The sequence below is a fragment of the Myotis myotis genome, unplaced genomic scaffold (genome assembly GCF_014108235.1).
Source record: "Myotis myotis isolate mMyoMyo1 unplaced genomic scaffold, mMyoMyo1.p scaffold_m19_p_3, whole genome shotgun sequence".
Lineage (NCBI taxonomy): Eukaryota > Metazoa > Chordata > Mammalia > Chiroptera > Vespertilionidae > Myotis > Myotis myotis.
In genome coordinates, this window is record NW_023416335.1 from 153,484,593 (window position 1) to 153,505,685 (window position 21,093).

Consider the following 21,093-nt stretch of genomic DNA (forward strand, 5'->3'; position numbering starts at 1 on the left):
TTTTTAGAGAAAGAGAGGGAGCAGGGTGAGAGAGAAGCATTGATTTGTTGTTCCATATATTTATGCATCCCTTGGCTGATTTTTGTATGTGCCATAGCTGGGACTCAAACCCAAAACCTTAGCATATGTGGGTGATGCTCTTACCAACTGAGCTACCAGGTGAGGGCTAGGGTTTTCTATATATATATTATCATGTCTTCTGCAAATAGAGATAGATTTACTTCTTTATTTCTGACTTGCATATCTTTTATTTCTTTTCTTGCTTAATTGCTCTGTTTAGGACTTCTAATACTGTTTTGACTAAAAGTGGCAATGAAAATACATCCTTGTATTTTTCCTGATTTCAGAGGAAAAATTTCAGCTTTTCACCATTAAGTATGATATTAGCTCTGGGTTTGTCATATATGGTTATTATGTGAGGTACATTCCCTCTGTACTGATTTTGTTGAGTTTTTATGAATGGATATTGAAATTTGTTTATTTGAGAAGACTGTGTATTCTGCTGGTTTGGGGTAAAATGTTTTATATATACTAGTAACTATTAATCTATCTTGTGTTATGTGTCATTTGAGGCCAATGTTTCCTTATTAATTTTCTGACTAGATGTTCTGTCCATTGATGTAAGTGGGGTATTAAAATCCCCTATTATTATTGTAACACTGTCAATTTTTCTGTTTAGGTATGTTAATATTTTGGGGCTCCTATGTTGAGTAAATATGTACTTATAAATGTTATATCCTCTTATTGGATTGACTCCTTTATCATTATGTATTGCTCTTTGTCTTTTGTTACAGTCTCATTTTAAGTTCTATTTTGTTGGATATAAATATAGCTACACTAGCTTTCTTTACTCTTCCATTTACATGGAATGTCTTTTTCCAATGTGGGACATAAACCCTTCACACCTCAGGGAGATGTAGAAGGCCCATGAGATAATTCCCTACTGTGTGTTGCCATGCTGGGAGTGGGGTTTTCGTTGATAATGCAACTCTGCCTCTCCTACACACCTTGATGTGGCTCTTTCATCCCTTGTCGTGGAGGGAGCTGTTCAGCTAGTTGTAAGGTTTTTTTGTTGTTGTTTTGTTTTTCCAATGGGAATTATTTCATAGGTACTTGTAGATTTAGTGTGTCTATGAAAGAAGGTGAGTTCAGGCTCTTTCTATGCCACCATCTTGCTATGTAAAATCCTGACTCACGAACACTTGACAATTGTATTCATCCTTCCCCTCCCTTTGACCTTTCCTTCCCTCCTCTCCTTCTCTCTCTCCTTTCCTCTGTCTTCCTTCTCTCTAATTGCTGCATGGATTTGTGGTCTTCTGTCTTAAGAAATCTTTTCTCATAACAGTCCTTTGTGGAGAAAGGATAACATCTGTAAAAAACCAAATAGTTGAGGAATTTGCATAATCTGTTTTTTTTTAATAGATTATATTAGGATATTAGATTACCAGGCCGTGTTCTACTTTCTAGTAGAATACCTGGGCATGTGTGCTTCCATTCTTTCATACATTCATTCATCTAATAAATATAGATATTAAGTACTTACTGTACACCAGTGCTGTGGTAGATTTCTGGGATACATAATTGAGAGTAACATGGTTCCAGCTTCCAAGAAGTTCTCCGTATGCCCTAATATGATTTGTAGGTGTGAAATGTCAAAGATATGAAATGTTGAGGTTATTTTTAAAAAAGCAAGGGTGTTATTCTTGGGAGTATTGGCCATTGTGAATTGCTCTCTCTCTCTCTCTCTCTCTCTCTCTCTCTCTCTCTCTCTCTCTCTCTCTCTCTCTCTCTATTTCACTGTATTTGTGATAGCTTTGAAACCCTTGGGTAAAGCCCAGATACCAGGGTTTAAGTTTTTTGCAGCATCATTTACAATAGTGGAGATATGGAAACAATCTGCGTTCCTCAGTGACTAAATGGATAAAGAATGGGATAAATATCCATGGTATATAATGAATATATATAGTCAAATATTATTCAGTCATAAAAATAAGGAAATCCTGCCTTTTGAGACAACATGAATAAACATTGAAGGCATTATGCTAAGTGAAATAAATTAGACCCAGAAAGACAAATACTGTATGATTTCACTTATATGTGGAATCTAAATAAGCAGAACTTGTAGAAACAAAGAGTATATTGGTGGATGCCTGGGATTGGTGGGTGGGGGAAATCAGGAGATATTGGTCAAAGGGTAAAAACTTCCAGTTATAAGATGAATAAGTTCTGGCTGTGTAATATTCAGCATAGCGACTATGGTTAACAACACTTTATTGTATACTTAAAAAATAGTTAGAAAGTAAATCCTAAATGTTCTCATCGCACACATATGGGCACAAACACAAAGGTAATTATATGAGGAGATGGCTGTATTAACTTTATTGTGGCAATCATTTCTCAGTATATGTGTATATCAAATCACCCTATTGTACACCGTAAACTTCTATCGTGTTATGTATCAATTATATATCAAAGCTAGGGTGGGTGGGGCAGAAATCTATCACCAGAGCCTAGTGAGGTCTGTTTTACTTTGAGTGTGTGAATGGATGGATTGGGGAAAGGGAGAGTGTAGGATGGAAGCATGTAGAAGGACTAGAGTTTTTAAATGGAATTAAAACATTTGTCACTAACTTGTGGCTTTAGGGATGGCAGGAAGTTCTGGAGAATATTTGATATACCTCGTTTTTCTCACCTGATTAAGAAAAGTATATTTATGATCTCTTCACCATCTGACTAAATTTCATAGCTTCACTTCCTCATAGTTCTCTGGACATCCATCCACCCCTTCATCCATCTGTCCATATTTATTGACTGCCTTTAGCTTACTAGACACCAGGCAATGCATACATGGCATCTTTGTGGAGCTTAGATTTTGTGCTCCTTGTGTTCATATAGGGAAACTAAAAAGATACTATCTAAAGATAGTGAAGGTGGCAATTTTAAATTGTAGTAAACATGCTGGAAAAGAGGTTTGTTCACTGTGGGAAGTGTTGGCAACAGATAATAAATGTTAGTTGGTTTAACATTCATGATTTTTTTCTTCACCCATATTTTATCAGTTCTAATAGCAGTGTCAGTTTGCCTTCAAATACAGGATATGGATAGGAGACACATTTCTTTAAATATTCAACAGGATCCAAGATTGCTTTAGCTGTGAGCTTTGTGTTAAAAATAACAGGGACCATGCAGACGGTCCTTACTCTGAAATTTTAATAAACCAAGAAATTTCATTTGCCAGACTATCACTCTTCTATTAATAAGAACATGAAGTATTATGGAGCAAATGTTCATTTACAAATATCATCAGGACTTCAGGTAACTGACAAATGACTGCATGATACTTAGAGAAATGTTCTAAAGGTATTACTAATATATCTAGCTAAAAAATGCGTTTATTGTTTCCTTTCTATTCCCCAAAATGCAGCACTATCTCTTTGCTGCTGAGCTATACTTATAGTTGTCTCACTGGATACCTGATTTTTATTGTGGAGTAGATCCAATGCAAATATCCACATTAATGCAACACATGCAAAGGTCAGAAGGTCCAAAGCGCAGTTCCCACAGCAACTGACCTTTGTTTCTCTGGAGCTTGGCAGTATTTGCTTTTACTTTATATTAGGAAAACTTTTCTATTTAATGATGTATGGCATGGAGCAGTTGTTTGGGGAAATGTTGTTTAGGAATGTCTGCTTTCCAGTAGAAAAACTTCAGTTTTATGTTATAAAAGTTTAAAGGCTATTTTGTATTTCCCATAGTCTTGAAAACTAAAGGCAACCATGGGAAAGCAACTGTCTAACAATAATTGATTTAACTATCAAAACAGTTTAAAACAAGCAACTAATTTTGACTATTTTATATTGGTCTATGAATATATAATAAATAGATGGATAATTTTGAACAAACTAAAATGTAGAAAAATACTTTATAAATAAAATATTTGTGTGTGAATGTTTATAAAGGGAGTCATTTATAATTTGAAACCAACAGAAACCACACCCATATATACTATCTTCTTTCTGTTGAAATGGAAGAATTGTTTCCACTATTGTCAAAAGTTAACACATCCAGCATGGTTTGGATCCCATTTTCACTAAAGGCCTATGGTCCTCCCATTTTCCTTCTCACTCCTGACTCATGCAGTTCTCCTCTCCCCCAGACCATTCCCATCAGCACACACACATTCTCCTGCATCTCTCCCAGTGTTTGGGCCCCATAGCTACCACCCTGTTTTCTATATTCTCTGTCCCCAGCTCTTTATCTCTTTATTCCACTCCAATGGGTCTTCTGTTCAAGTAGGTGCTCTTTTCAAGGTCAGCAAAGCTTGCTTCCCTGATGACAAATGTCATGGTTACTTGTTGAGATCACGTTATTCAAACCTTAAACAACAGTACAAATTTTGCACTCAATTGAGTATCTCTTTCTTCTTGGGACACCTTTTTTTTTTTGGTGCCTGGGACACCACACTCTCCTACTGGTTCCTTCTAAGGCACCTTCTAAATGCTTCCTAAACCCTCTTCCTCTGATCCCCTTCTCCAGTGTGGTTATACCAGGTCTTGGTCTTCCCTATTTATGATATCATCCTGACTTAGGGTTGGCAGATTTAGCAAATAAAAATACAAGATATTAATGTTATATCCGATAAGGGCCTAATCTCCAAAATTTATAGAGAACTCATAAATCTTTTTTTATTTTTTTAATTTATTGCTTAAAGTATTACAAAGGGTATTACATATGTGTCCATTTTATCCCCCTGCCCTAGACAGTCCCCTAGCCTCCCCTATCCCCCAATGTCTTATGTCCACTGGTTATGCTTATATGCATGCATACAAGTCCTTTAGTTGATCTCTTACCCCCCTACCTCCTGCCCCCCAACCCTCCCCGGCCTTACTGCTGCAGTTTGACAATCTGTTTGAGGCAGCTCTGCCCCTGTATCTATTATTGTTCAAAAGTTTATAATGGTCTCTATTATCCATGAATGAGTGAGATCATGTGGTATTTTTCCTTCATTGACTGGCTTATTTCACTTAGCATAATGCTCTCCAGTTCCATCCATGACGTTGCAAATGTAAGAGGAGAACTCATAAATCTTAACAAAAGGAAGACAAACAATCCAATCAAAAAATGGGCAAAGGACCTAAATAGAAATTTTTCAAAAGTGGACATACAGAAGGCAAAGAGACATAAAAAAAACAAAACATGCTCAAAGTCACTATCACCCGAGAGATGCAAATCAAAATGACAATGAGATACCATCTCACACCTGTCAGAAGGGCTATCATCAACAAATTGACAAATGACAAGTCCTGGAGAGGATGCAAAGAAAAAGGAACCCTCGTGCACTGCTGGTGGGAATGCAGACTGGTGCAGCCACTTTGGAAAACAGTATGGAGTTTCCTCAAGAAATTAAAAATGGAACTCCCATTTGACCCATTAATCCCACTTCTAGGACTATATCCCAAGAAATCAGAAACACCAATCAGAAAGGACATATGCACCCCTATGTTCATAGCAGCACAATTTACAATAGCTAAGATTTGGAAACAGTCTAAGTGCCCATCAACAGATGAGTGGATTAAAAAACAGTGGTACATCAACACAATGGAGCACTACACTGCTGTAAAAAAGAAAGAACTCCTATAATTCACAGTGGCATGGATGGACCTGGAGAGCATTATGCTAAGGGAAATAAGCTAGTTGGAGAAAGATAAATATCACATGATCTCACTCATTTGTAGAATATGATGAACAACATAAACTGATGAACAAAAATAGATCCAGAGACAGAGAAGCTTCAAACAGACGATCAAACTTCAGAGGGAAGGCAGGGAAAGGAGGCGGGTAAGAGATCAATGAAAGGACTTGTAAGCATGCATATAAGCATAAGCAATGGACACAGACACTAGAGGGGTGAGGGCATGTGTAGGGGGGTGGGGTGGCTGGGGAGAGATCAATGGGGGGAAAAGAAGACATATGTAATACTATATGTAATACTTTAGACAATAAAGAATTAAAAAAAATACAGGATGCCCAGTTAATGTTGAATTTTAGATAACATTTTTTAGTGTTACGTGTTTCATATAATACACACACACACACACACACACACACACACACACACACACCTCTCTATGTATCATCTATCTATCCATCTCAGACTGTTGGGATGTATTTTATTATAACCATGTTTCATGCATGTTTGGGACATACTTATATATTAAAAAAAATTCATTGTATCTGAAATTCAAATTTAACTAGTGTCCTGTATTTCATCTCTAACTTTGTGTCAGGTAAGCTTATTTAGTTACTTAGTATTAAATACTATCTGTATGACCCAGAACTTACCTCTCACTAAGCTCTAATTTTGTGCTCTCAGCTTCTGAAAGTAATATCTTGGATATCTACCTTCTCAAACTTAATATGTCTAAATGAGAATTATTTAGTTTCACCCCCTCTTCATTTTACTAATGACATCAGTGTTCTTTTTACCATACTTTCATTAAATCTTTGGACAAGTCCCAAAGTTTATATGTTCAAAGCATTTCACAAGTATGTGTGCTTTTCTTTATCTCTACTGATACCTTCCTAGGTCACATCATTATGAAACTTGCCTGGACTATAACCCCAGATTCCTCACTCTTCTCCCTGCATCTATGGCACCTATTCCCCACAACTATTTCTCCGCACAAAGGTACTTTTAAAAGAGACCCTTAAATAATGTCAATGAGATTGTGTCATTTGGCCTGGTGTTTCACAGCTCACTTTACTTCCACTTTCCAATGGCTTCTCACTGCACTTTGCATAACCCAGATTCTTTATGATAACCAACAAGGCCTCTGTGGTCTGACTGGCTAGTACCCTTCTTCAGACTCAGCTTACCTCCTCCAGCCATGCTGCCTCCTCTCTATTTCACTAGCTCTTTATTTTTATAACCCCCCCTTTTATTGCCCAGATTTGCTTTCCTCTCCTTTTTCTCATGGTTTATTCATTTGGTTAACATCCTCCTTACCATCCTGTCTCATGTTGCTTCTGTCCTTTCATCACTCTGTATCACATAACTGTTTTTTATGTATTATATCACTGATCAATACTTGCAGTTGTCACATTGGCCTTTTTAGGTCTTCATTTATTTTTTTCTCTTCTGAAACATAAATTACATGAGGAGAAACTTCTTGTTTCTTTTGTTGATTATTTTATCTACAGCTCCAAGAATCCAACATAGTAGGAACTCCATGAGTGGTTTTCTAAAATAGATTTGAGCTGTGATGTATCATGAAAATCCCAGCATATTACCCTTCCTCAGCTCGAAGACAGGTATAGAATGAAAATATTTCCATTGCTTCCCCGCCCCCCCCCCCCGCCCCCTCCTACTGACACATATGCTGCAATGGTGAGTTGGAAATGTTAGTGAAAAAACAGCAATCAGCACCAATGAAAACACTGAAATGGTTTCATCTGCTGGTGTGAGCTGGCTCTGTCCCTGAGGAGAGAAGCCTGGCATATTATAGCCAGTCAGGATCCTGCAATGGATTCTTTCAAAGTCAAATTTCAGCCTGTCAAGAGGTGGAGAAAATGATTTGTGACCAGAGAAGATGGGAGATTAATATTTCTGAAATACTGTGCACTAAACCCCCTGTAGCTACTCCTTTGTTCCGCTATTAAGACCTCCCTCCCTCTGGTACAGGAAATGCTTTGCTTGAAACAGCATCTTTGCTTTGATTTCCCCTGCCCCGAGATGGGGTTTCCCAGTGAGGTGTAACGTTCATTAGCCCCTCTGGACAATGCAGTTGCTGAAACAGACTTGGGTCTTTATCTCACAGCTTAGTTTTAGAGCCAGAAGGCCCTGGATGTCTGGGGGAGCTGTGATGTATGAAGCAGAAAGAAGATTGATTTGCCACAGGGTACCTTGTACCTGGAGTAATGAGAGTGGCAAATTACTTGCTCACTGAGCAAACATGACAGGAATGTCATAGCGGGAATTTATGTGTATGCAAACATACTGGGGTCACAGAGGTGGGAATTCCACAAAGTGAACCTCCCTCTGGAAGGCAGCCCTCCACACCACCACCTTGCACTGGGAAGGCAATGCCCAGCAAAAGCTGCATAATAGCTGCTTAAAACACAACTACTTCTAATGAATAATGTAATGCTCATGGTACAGCAAGAACGAGGATAAATTGTGGTGCCATTTTAAAATGAGAGTCCTCAACTCACAGGCTATTTCTGGTGTTCATCTTGGATTTTGTGGCAGTGGAACATAAAACACCTACTTTAATAGAGTAAAAGAAATGGAGTGATTTATCCTAGTCATGGTAGGCCTTTGGAAACTCTCATTTGGTAAGAGAAAAAACCAGTGGTTGGTGGGGGAGCAGATAATTTTTCTACGTTTGGGCAGCCCAATGCATAGAGAGCACTCTCGCTTCTCAGAACATTTGGGGCAGACAAAAGAATTTTAAAACTCTGTAAGTGACAGAAGGAAATGGTAGTAATATTCGGTTAAAACACTTTAAGATTTCCAACCTAAAGGTTTGCACAATTCACTTTTAGAAGCACTGCTGATGCTTTTAGCTGTAACCTATTTAAAAAACACACACACTAAGATGATAATTTAGTTTTGTTAACAAGTTTAAAAGTCTGCTGATTTTAGTAAGTAGTCCTGGATTTAGAATACTTTTTTTCTTATTTGATACTCATTTGTTAATCTTTCCTCATTTATTTTTTGAGACACTGGTCTGTGCCTGGCACCATGTTCATATAAGGTATAACAGAGATCAAAGGAGCCATTCAGGTTCCTAAGCAGCCCATTCCTAGTAACCCAGGTTGTAATGTAATTTAAGTCCAGAGAAAATGAACCTTGTAAACCTAACTGTGGGACTGAGCCCTGGTGAACAAGGCAGAATACAATATTCTAACATGTTTTTTATCTGCTTTTGCCCCTCCCCCATTCCCCTCCTTAGCTTCCACAATATTGATTAGAATAGTCCGTGGAGGTGCAGTTAGTCTAGATAATAAACACAAATGGTGACATCCTTTAACTTGGTACCTCATGGGAACACAGAAAGTATGTATGTTTTCTGTGTGTTGTGCACCTTTCTAAGGATTGCATTTGTGGTAGCTAATTTAATAATCATGCTGCTCCTATTAGGCAGATTCCAGCATTAGCTCCACCTGGCAGGCAAGGAGACGATTGGGGAGTGAGATGAAATAACTTTGCCGCGGTCACACAGGCAGTTAGCAGTCGAGGCCGATCTGTTGTCCAGCCTTCAATGACCATAGGGGAGTTTAACCTCTACTTGGGAGGAGGAGGACCAGAGGAGCTTTGGCTGAAAATAACTGAATCTACATTTAAAATAAGAAATATACTCCACGGTAGGTGCCAGAGCTTCTGCCTCCAAAGGCTCCTCCTTTCGTGGCTCCAATAGGAAGATTGATTGTTGTAATTGCCAAAATCATTGTAGCGTCCTCCACCTCCCACATTGCATCCATCATTATCAAATCCATTCTAGCCATCCCCCCCGCCACCATATCCAACACCATGCCCACCCCCACCACGACGGCCACCTCGATCACTGGCGTTTCCTCACAACCAAAGTTGTCATTCCCATCAAAACCTCCACGACACCTCCAAAGTTCCTAGAACCACTTTCACTCTTTGGCTGGATGGAGCACTAGCCATTTCTTACTTAGATAAGGCTTTCCTTACTTCATAGTTGTGGCCATTCACAGGATGATATTTCTGAATGACAGTCCTGTCCACAGAGTCATGGTCATCAAAGGTTACAAAAGCGCAACCTCTCTTTCTGCCACTGCCTTGGTCAGTCATGATTTTTCAGTCATTTCAATTTTCCCATGCTGTTCAAAATAATCTCTTAGGTGATGTTCTTCAGTGTCTTCTTTAATACCACCGACAAACGTCTTTTTCACGGTTAAGTGGGCACCAGGTCTTTGAGAATCTTCTCTTCAGACAGCCCTCCCTGGTTCCACCACTCTTCCATCCCCCTCGTGGAGCCTTGCATCCATGTCCTCCACAGTGGCACACGTGACAAACCCAAAGCCCCTGGGGCGCTTGGTATTTGATCTCTCACCACCACAATCTGTGAGTGTCCCCATTGCTCAGCTTGGCTCCTCAGACTCTCATGGGTTGTTTCAAAGCTCAAACCTCCCGGCAAAGAGCTTGTGCGGCTGTTTGTTCTCTTTGGGAGACCGACTTAGACATGACAACTGCCAGAGGGTGAAGTTCAATGATGCTACTTGACGGTGTCCCCTGGCAGAAAGCTATGGCAGTGGCAGAAGGTTTTAATTACTGCCGGGAAACAAAGCTTAGAGGAGAGGAGAGCCAGAGAAGTGACAGGGAAGCTACAGGTTACAACAGATTTGTGAGCTCAGCCAAGCACAGTGGTGGCAGGGCATAGCTGCTACAGAGAAGACATGTTTTAGACAATACTCATGTGAATGGGCAAGAAACTTGAGGACTGTACTTGTGACTAATTGTATCACAGGTTATTTTCCTTTCTGTTCTGTGGAAAGTGTAAAGCATCTCAACAAAGGGTTTTAATGTAGATTTTTTTTGTACCCGTGCTATTGATTGCTAATTGTGGTAGTCTGATCATGATGCTGAATAACTGTCTTTTTTTTTTAAAGGAAATGTTCTCTAAATTTTAGTATGTGGCTGACTAAGACATGTTTATATACACTTACACATGGTATAGAATGGAACTTTGGGTTTCATCTCTCGGACATAGTCTCTAAGAATCTGGTGTTACCTACATCTCAGTCCACTCTGAAATTCTCTTCCTTTAGGTTCTTTTGATCGTCTTTTGGGTCTACGCTATTATTGCCTCATACCAGTGTATGTCAGATTATTGCCTTCTTGCTTGGGGCCCCTAATTTTTTTTTCTGAGTTTTTTTACCCATTGATCTTTTAAAGTACAGTCTCTCACTGACTTTCTAAGAAAGATTGCATCCCTTAAAAACTTTGCAAAATGTCAATTGTTATATGTACTTGCTATGCTTGATTTGCCTGCTTTCTCTCTTTGTAGGAGGGTGTGGCTATGATTGCTTCCTTCTGATCTGAATAATCTTGTTCAGCTGGTGAATTTTTTAGGCTGCAATTAAGATTTGAACTCACTTTATGGGGGGAAACTTTTGTTTGGGACTGGAGCTGATGAGAAACGGCCCATTTGTCAGGAACATGGATTCCTCCTGGCTCCAATCCCTTAGGGACATTCTGGTTTCATCATTTCATCTGTCTATTGTATGAAGTACACTAATAGAAATTAGCCAACACTTAGGTGCTTTCTATATGTCAGGCTTCTTCTAGAAGTGCTTTATATGTCTTAACAGATTTAATAATAAGGCTAGTGCTATTGGATAGGAAACACTATTTTCTGCATTTAATAGATAAAGAATTTTCACCCAGGTAGTAAGCTGTCAAGGCAAACCTAGGACTTCAAACCTCTCTGCTAAAGAATTACTGGCATACAAACCAATGGACATGGACAACAGAGGGATGAGAGCATGAGTGGGGGGTGGAGGTTGGGGGTTAATGGGAAATGAGGACACATTTGTAATACCTTAACCAATAAAGAAATTAAAAAAAAAAAGAGGAAGGCAGAGCAAGATTTTCCTTCGGAAGAAGAAAAGGCAGTGTGATGATGTAACAAAGATTGGAGTGATGTGCTCTGAAGACATGGGAAGGGCCCAGGACACAGGAAATGTGGGTGGCTATGAGAAGATGAAAGAGAGAAAAACAGACCGTCCCCTGAGCCGCCCTGCCACACATTGACTTTAGCCCAGTAAAACCGATTTTGCCCCCAAGAACTGTAAGAGAACAGATTTATGTTGTTTTAAGATCCCAAGTCTGTGGTAATTTGTTATAAAGGCCATGAAAAAAAAAAAAAAAGAATTGCTGGCATATTGAAGGCAAATTCAGATTGTCGTGGAGGGTCATAGAAGTCTTCATGGAAGAGTTAGCATTGATGTCAGCATAGCACTGATTTTTTTTTTTCTATTTGATCTTCTCTATGACTCTCATAATTATTTGTTAGTTATGGTAGCCTGTATCTAATTGTTGAGCATTTATTATGAGGGAGGCCCTACTGTAAAAACTTCATATATATCTACATGTCACTGGAGAATGAAACGTCTCCATCACTCATAGGAGTGAGGTCCTTGTTATATCTTTAGAAAATGAATTTCCTAGGATTCACATAGGAGAATGAGATGTGGTAAAATACTTTATTTGTGTGGCGTTACATTTCTAGGGGTGCAAAGTCCCATGTCCCTTAAACTAGTCCTTAAAAAGGTGCATCTGCAGGTCCAGTAGAGCCAAAAGGAGGGCCAATGTCAGAGCTTCTGTTCTATGCAGCAGCCTCATCAGTTCATCATTCAGATGAATTAAAAGTCCCTTAGTCCATTTGTGGGTCCCACATAGCTGTGGGCCACATGGGCTCAGGGGAGCCAGGAACCTGGCATGCCAGTGTGTGTGAGAGAGATGCTCCTTTGTTTAGAAGTTTAAATATTCAGGTTTTGTGCCCTTGCAATGACCACACTTATTCTGGCCGCTGATTCACTCCCAGGTGTGGCTGACAGACAGGTAGGCACCATCCCATGTCTCTCAGACCTTACAGGGCATGTGACTAAATTGCCTTTGTCTAGTTCCTTCACCTACTGATCAGCATAGAATAGACTTGGAGAGTGTTAAATTAGCAAAGCTGTATAAATGGCATGCTTATATTACCTAGTCTTCACTTTATTCCTTTCCTGTTAATAACAACCAGATTATTACAATGGTTTCATTCACATTTAATAATCCTCACAACTCCTGAGAAAGGAATCATTTTCCCCCTCTCCCATTTCATAGTTGAAGAAATTGAAGCACTTGTTAATTTTGTCCACTGGCCCAAAGTTGGTAAATGTCAAAGCTAGGGTTTGAATGCAGGATGTGTAGCTCCTGAGTTAGGTATCCACTACTCAGTATTGTAATTATGTATCAAGCCGCGATCTTTGAGGCAGAGTTCAGGATCTGAAGGGGGGGCAGACACACAAATGAAAATACTAAACAGGAGATATGAATTTAGAAGGCATTGGGGGCCAGGTGGAGACCTCTTTCTTGAAGAGGCACACAGGCTTCTGGCTGATCCGCTTTTTATTTACTTAAATAGACATTTGCCCTTTAGCAATGCATACAGGCACATCAAAGGTAAAGTTTGGTAAACAGTAAAAGGATTATAAGGTTAAGGACTTGCCTTGAGCCGCCACTATCTCAACAGACCAGGTGCTTAGCGTCAGCCCTGTTAACGCCCAAGGTCCACCGGCCTTCCACGTTCCTTGGTGCACTGACAGTATTGGCAAGCGGTGGCTTCCCACAGTATCAATGTCAATAAGGTGGCCATAATTATAGCTGAATAATATATACCAATGTATTAACCACACTATTTTATCTTTTGATATTTTAGATGCTTATGCGAACTAACAATAAAAAACAATAAAAGTCAAGAACTAATCTTTTTTAAAGTACATTTCTTTTCGTTAAACTATAAACCTCAGGTGATCAATACCAGCAAGTTGACACAGATGGGGACAGTTGGGACCCAGAACTTGACCTTGCCACTATGAGGGCCTGATGATGGGATCGGGCCCAGCTTTGGTTCTGAGGAAGGTCCATTCTGGTAGGTGAGGCATGGCATCCATGCAATAAGGCAAGATCAGTATAGCCCAGAGAATTATTGTTAAGGGCAGGAGAAATATAGGGTATTCCCAAAATGGATACACATTTTAACAACTGATAACTCACTTAATTTTTACTCCTTTTGAGGTTTAACTGATTTTAAAAAATGGCCAGAGGAGATTGTCAGGAGGTAGTAAAGACAAGGACTGAATTTCAGGAATTGCACTTTAGGTGTGTGTGTTGGGGGAGGGAGACAAGAGCAAAGTGAAGTGTTTATAGCTGCTTCAAAGGAGTCAGGCCTGGGAAAATGATAGAAGCTGAACTGGGGCACCACAAGAGAGCTAGACTGACAAGTGTCACGTGAGTCCTATAGTATTGGGGAAGATCTTCAAATTTATATTCCAACTACTAAGGCTCATCCTAATTACTAGAGGGAGGTCTGAGCCTGCAGGAGGGGGAGGCTTTGGAAAAAATGTTTCCTCCTTTATCAGAGGGAGGCCTTATGATATTCTCTTCCAATTATTTGTCATAACTATGGTGATTGCTAGAGTTAGGTGCATTCCATTGGTTGTACTTACGAAGTTCCTGACTGGATCTTGAGATAGAGTGAAGACAGTATTCCTGAACATACTGTCTGCCTTACACAGGAATAAAAATTTTGAGAGGAGAGAAAAATCATTTATATCAATAGTATTATCTGTTGTTAGAAGGTGGGCACTTAGCCTGTTTAGAAAGGGCATAACATCAATGATCAAGTTGCTGGCATGTATTGAGAAGGGTGACGCCTATAAGCCCAAATAGTAGGGAGTCCAAAATTATTGCTATTTATCATTAGGGACCATTATGTAGTTTTCCAGCATATAATTACCTTCTTAAATACATTGTAATACAGTGGTCACTTTTTATTCCTTATAACTGATAAAAAGATAATACAAAATCAGGCAAACAGCATGTGACCTGAGGTGGAGAATACATGCTCTCCTGATACTTCAGAAATTGGATAATGTCCCCAATAGACTAAAGCAATTTTATTGTCACCTACATTTGATGTTTGTACAATGTGGTGTCAGCAGATGGTGTCAGGGGTTCTGGGAACTTGATTATTTTTGTCAATTCTCAGTACAGAAGGTGCAGAACTAAAGAGGAATAAAGGAACAATGCCACCCTGTGTCCTGGCTCTGCGTCATCCTTCTCCTTTTGTGCAAGATGGAAACTAATGTGGAAGCCAGGGTCTCTTTCTCTACTGTTCATCTGGTGCATACATGTCCACAAATACTGCTGTGGGATGATCTGGTAGAAGGAACAAGGAATTTGTAATCAGAGGACCTGGATATGGGTCCTAAAGCTATTACATGGGGTGTGTCCCTACTGGGTGAGTCACTTCACCTCCTTGTTTTTGAAATACCTTTTCCAGATATAACTCTTTTTTAAATAAATAATTAATTTATTTTTATTAAATTTATTGGAGTGACATTGATTATTAGGATCATATAGGCTTCAGGTTGAGATTTCCCTGTTACAAGATCTGTATATTGCACTGTGTGCCCACCACCCAAAGTCAAATAACTTTCTGTCACATGTATATGGGCAGATAATTTTCGACAAAGGAACCAGAAACATACAATTGAGTAAAGGTAGCCTCTTGAATAAATGGTGCTGTGAAAATTGGAAAACCACACGCAAATGGATGAAACTGGATTACATTTTGTCCCCATGTACAAAAATTAATTCAAAATGGATCAAAGACATAAATATAAGGTCTGAAACAATAAATGACATAGAAGAAAAGCAGATATACCTCTTATTATTCCATTCCACAGTGTAGGACAAAGCCAAATAAGACTGCTTGCTTTTCCTACTCCTTGAATGTCCCAAATTGAGTGTTTTTCCCAGACTGCTCCTATGATGTGGCTTGCCTTTGTTTCCATCATCTCTGCTTATTAAGATTTCCCTGTTACAAGATCTGTATATTGCACTGTGTGCCCACCACCCAAACTTCAAGGTTTAGTTTGATTATTTCCTTCTTCAGACCCAGGTTTAACACTTAATGAGGATGTTCTTAAGTGTCAGAAATAGTGAGGGTGCTTCACATATTTTATCTAATGTAACTACCAAAATTTTGCAGTAAATTATATTTAGTAAATCTGTTTATTCTATTCTGAGTTTTTTTCCCCCAAAAAGATTTGAGAAGGCCAGAGGAGCCAGAAGATTAGTACTGTTTTATTTATTTTTTTATTTTATAGATAGGAAAACTGGGTTGAAACAATTTTCTTTAGTTCATAGAACCAGAATAGGGCAAAGACATGGTTAGCTTCCAACTCAGAATTTTGACTACTGGTCTGGCACTTTGTCCTATTTGTCAAAATTTTATGAAGGTAACTTTGACTCCTTAAGTTTTTTCTGTCTCTCTAAACTACTGTAATCCTGTAATGCTTCATGCATTATTCCCTTATTTACATGATCTTGTAAGTCTTCTATTTCTCTTATGAGTCCTTTGAAGGAAGGAAGGGACTGGGGAGTAGTATCACAATGCCCACCATAGGGCCTTGCATGAATTAAGCAATAGCTGTTTTGGATGAATACATGGTATTTCCCCACACCATTTCTTCAGCAGCATTTCCCTTATGTTTGTCTGATAGCAAGTGTGTCTGTGCCAGCTGTTTAATAATTACTATGCACCAATGACACATATATAGTAAATAATACTTTGACTATACAATTTCAGGCTAAGTGCCTTTCTGAATTTAATTAAAAATGCCATTATATTCTTTTCTTTATGGATATTAATGGAAAACAAGCAATACATAATCATAAACTTATTTAAAAGTAATTTATATTATAAGATGGATTATTTTGTTTACAATGTTATTGTCAAAACTCAAATTAAGAATTTACAGTGTTAATCAGAATGTAGGCTCCATGTGTGTAGGGATCTGATGATACCTGTCATTTTCACAGCGATATCACTAGTATTTAGAGTAACAGTAGATGCTTAATATTATTTGTTGAATGGCTCATGAGGCTGCAGTTTTCATTGGATAATGAACCTTTGACTTTTTCGATAAAATTATTAGGATGAAAACTTGTAAGACATTATCATATATGTTATCTCTTGAATTTTCCCAACAACCCTGTGATTATTTAAGAAGAATTTTTATACTGCATTTTACATTACCAAAAAAACCAAATAAATAAATAAATAAGCTGAGGCTCAAAGAGATTATATGACTCCAGAAATCATCTACCTAAGGTGAACAAGACTCGAATCCCACTATTTTTATAGCAAATTCAGCATTCTTTCTGTGTTTACATATAGTCGGTAAAGAATATAAACATAGAAGGGAATATTGGCCAGGACGATCATGTTGGATACCTTTTTAAGGCTAGAAAGTTATATGTAATACATTGAAGTGACTTAAGCATCTGAAAGATGGCACCACCAAGGAAGCAATGTTATTGAGTTTGGAGAGAGACTGAATTTGAGGCAATTGTGAATGGTCCTTTGAGACTTAGACTAGGAGAAAAATTCAGTACAGCCATTTAATGCTTCATATTCTTGCTTTGCCCCTTACTTCCAGCTTGTCTGAACCGTAGGCTATTTAAAGCTTCAGATTTTACCAGTCTTCTCAATACCCTTTTGTACTCTGTAGTTTTTGTTCTTACCAGCTGAAAGGAACCAGCTGACTTCTTTGGTATTTTTATATCTTGTACTTTATTGTTTTCCTCCAGTGTTTTCAACCCACTGCCCAAATGCAGATGTGTGATTGCTACTTCTAGCTCAAGACATCTGCTTTTCAGTAGTCCCTTTCTTTTTCTCATTCCCAATTATAACCTTTATGTGCCACTGCTAACATACAGCGTCAGATCTGGTCCCTGAAAGAATGAATACTTTGTTTTCAACATCTGTTTTCTCCCAAGGAAGGCAATGTTAGTTTTGAGTTGCATTTGTATACTAAACACTTTCATATCTAAGGACCTTAAATACACATAAAAACACAGTCATTTAATGGAAAAGCACTCATTTGAAGTCCTGTAAGTCTAGGTATAATTTTCAATGGGGTAAATAAAAGTTACAGGTGAAATAACTAATTCATTTAAGGTCATTTTTGTCTTTATATGCTCCCTTCCTGCTCTGCTTGTTCTGATCCAAGTCAGAATTTCTGTAGCCTATGACTAGAAAGCACTGTCTCTTCTAAAACCTACCCAGAAAAAAGATGGCTTACATCAGAGACAAAACACTGGCTGTCTACAGGCTGCATTTGGCATGCATAATGTTCATAAAAATGAAATTCATTGAGCACATTTAAAAATTGGAAGATTTCAGATATGATTCTGAATTTCTGGCTTTTTAGAGACATGGGAGGGTATGGCAGAACAAAGCTCACATTTTAATTTCATCAATGGTCTAGAGCTCAATGATTTCGGAGGTGACTTGGAGGGTTAGATTGAGCCTTTTATCACTTACTTCACTGCTCCTACTGGCTCCATCAGAGATCTCTAAACTGCTAGTGATTTCCTCCTTTCCTCCTTCCCTTTAGTATTATAATGGCTAATAGTTAGCTAAATTTATTTTCAAACATGTATAATTTGCCTCTTTCTGAGCAATTCTAACCCACCCGTGGTCAAGATATCTTTTATTATAAGCCCAGAAAAAAGATAATAGGAAATATATTAAAATGTTCTATTTTGAAGAATGGAACATATGACAGCATCATTGTTTTCATTATCAAACTTTAAATGGAAAGAATTTTGGACCTGGAGCTATAAGACTTGGTTTTGAATTCTGGATTTACCATTTGCTAACTTTGACCTAGAACAAGTCATTTAACTTCTCTGAGCATGTCTCCTCATCTTTGCAAGGGATTATTATCTCTGCCAGCCTCTTGGTCATGTGTATCAAATGTGATCATGGGGTAGAAGTTCTTACTATGCTATATGATGCTATGCAAGGGTCAGACATTTTATGGGGAAGCAGAGCTATAGTGTCTGATTTCTCAAGGAGCTTGGAATCTGGTTTCAGAGACAGGACTTACATATAAGGTAAATGACATTTGAAAGTATCCTTCTGACTACAAAGGATGGAGGCATTAAATGTCATCATATCTAAGAAAAAGTGCATGATTATGCACTCAAAATTAAAAAGACATATATTATTATTTATTATTTAATTTGCTCCACAAATATTTATTCTGTATTTACTCTTCAACAAAAAAAAAATACAACTGCTGGACATAAAGTATTGAAATAGAATGCCTTGGCTCTTGCTCTTAAAGAATTTGTATTCTAGTAGGGGAAGAGAGGGACAATAAACAAACAGATCATTATAACTTCAAATACTGTTAAGTTCCATGAGGGAAATAAATGTAGGTTATATGACAGAACTGATGAGCAGAGCTGCTCTCGTTATGACTTGCTGTGTTACTTTTTCCTTATTTTTACTGTGATGAAGTTCACATAAAATTTGTCATTTTAACTGTTTCAGTGGAATGCAGTACATTCATAATATTGTGCCACCATGACCACTATCCATTTTCAAAACTTTTTTATCATCCCCATTAAACAAAAACTCTCCATTTCTTCTTCCCCTCAAATCCTAGTAACCTCCATTCTACTTTCTGTCTTTATGAATTTATTTGCCTATTTTATATAGCACATATAAGTGGAATAATATATTTTTACTCTTTGTGTCTGGCTTATTCCACTTAGCATGTTTTCAAGGTTTATCCATGTATCAGAATTTCCTTTTTAAGGCTGAATAATATTACACAGTATATACACACAATGGTGTGAATCCATTTACAATATTACCTATTTTAACATGACTTCGTAATAAGTCTAATTTGTAGAATACTTTACAAAGAACCATAATATCCATCATACATGGCAAGAATAGTGTTAAATCAGGGATTATTGTCAGCCAACTGTGGTGTTATCTGACTCAGTTGTTTTATAACATTCTATCTGATGTATTTTGAAACCTTGTTACCAACAGTGAAGTAAGAGTATATGAATTGGGAGGAAGTAAGGGCGGTGGTTTTCAGCAAATATGAAATGACAATGGCTGTAGTATGGACCAGTCCTACCTACTCCCCTATTGTAGGACATTCCTCTTCTCAGGGTGTTTTGGAACATTTTTCAAAAATAGATTTAGGTCATAAGCTTCTACCACCACCCTGGGACATAACTTCACAATCTAATAAATCTCATCACTGGGAAAATTTCTTAAGATTGCACACTTAACCACTTGAGGGCTGCTTTGCAGTGTGATTGCATCCTGCCGAAAATTGCCTGCTCTGTGACTGAGGAAGCCAAGTTCATTCATAAGGAAAATGTTAGGAGTGTAAAGAAACAGTTGATGGCAAAGAGAAGGTAAAGTTAGTGGACACAGCAGGTCTTCAAAGAACATCGTTTTATTCAAGGTCATTTCCTTGTAACGTTGATGAGATGCTATAGCTAATTGATTGTTTCTATCAATTAGCCTTTGGTAAAATTGGTTTTGTTATACGTCATTTAGCTTAAAGTCACAGAACCTAACCACTATGATAAGTGAGGACTTACTGTGTTATGTGATTGACTTTATTTAGGATAGGAAGTCCCAGAAATTGGAAAGAGTAAAAATGTGAGATTTTAAAAGGAGCAGAAATCTTGTTACAAAGGAACAAGATGAAAGAATATATTACAGAGCTTACTGTAGACTGATGCTTATAGCACATAGTGGTTGCTGCTTTGATTCTTAACCAGTTGCATTCTCAGTTGCTTTAGCTATTAACTGAAAGCTGGGCATAGTACTTCACTATATTTAAATCTGATAATGTTCCACTTTTGCTCAAAAGGAGCTCATTATATATGAAGTCATGTACAAATATCAAACACATACAAGATGTGTGTGTGTGTGTGTGTGTAATGTAGTTACAAAAATGTAAGCAAAATAAGCCAGTGAGAGAAAGATAAATATCACATGATCTCACTTATATGTGGAATCTAATGAACAAAATAAACTGACAAATAAAATAGGTCCAGAGGCATGGATGCCTGGAACAGACTGACAGATCTCAGAGTGCAGGGGGGTTGGAGGGACAGGAAGAAATTAACTAAAGAACTTATATGAATATATGCATAGCCCATGGACACAGACAATAGTGTGGTGAAGGCCTGGGGTGGGGCAGGGGCTAGGTGGAGGGGGATAAAAGGGGGAATGGGGGACATCTGTAATACTGTCAACAATAAAAAAACAGGTGTGTCAGCATCACTGTCTCTTTCATCATCCATCGTGCAGTTGTGCTTAGAATTTAATGCTCGTACCTGTGTTGTCCAAAAATCTTGCTTAAACTATTATTCTTAGAGCAAAGTACACAGACTCTAATGAGCTAGATTATGCAGCCTCTTCTTGAACTTCTTTTTATTGCTGTCTTTTGAGGACATAGAAT

General features: G+C 38.1%; 1 protein-coding gene and 1 pseudogene across 2 annotated transcripts in view; one reads left to right on the forward strand and one right to left on the reverse strand.

Annotated features, from left to right (window-relative positions):
- Nucleotides 1-21,093, forward strand: part of TAFA2 (TAFA chemokine like family member 2) — a 469,616-nt gene that overhangs the window by 296,441 nt on the left and 152,082 nt on the right. The window lies entirely within an intron of this gene.
- LOC118650630 lies at nucleotides 9,343-13,685 on the reverse strand (annotated as a pseudogene).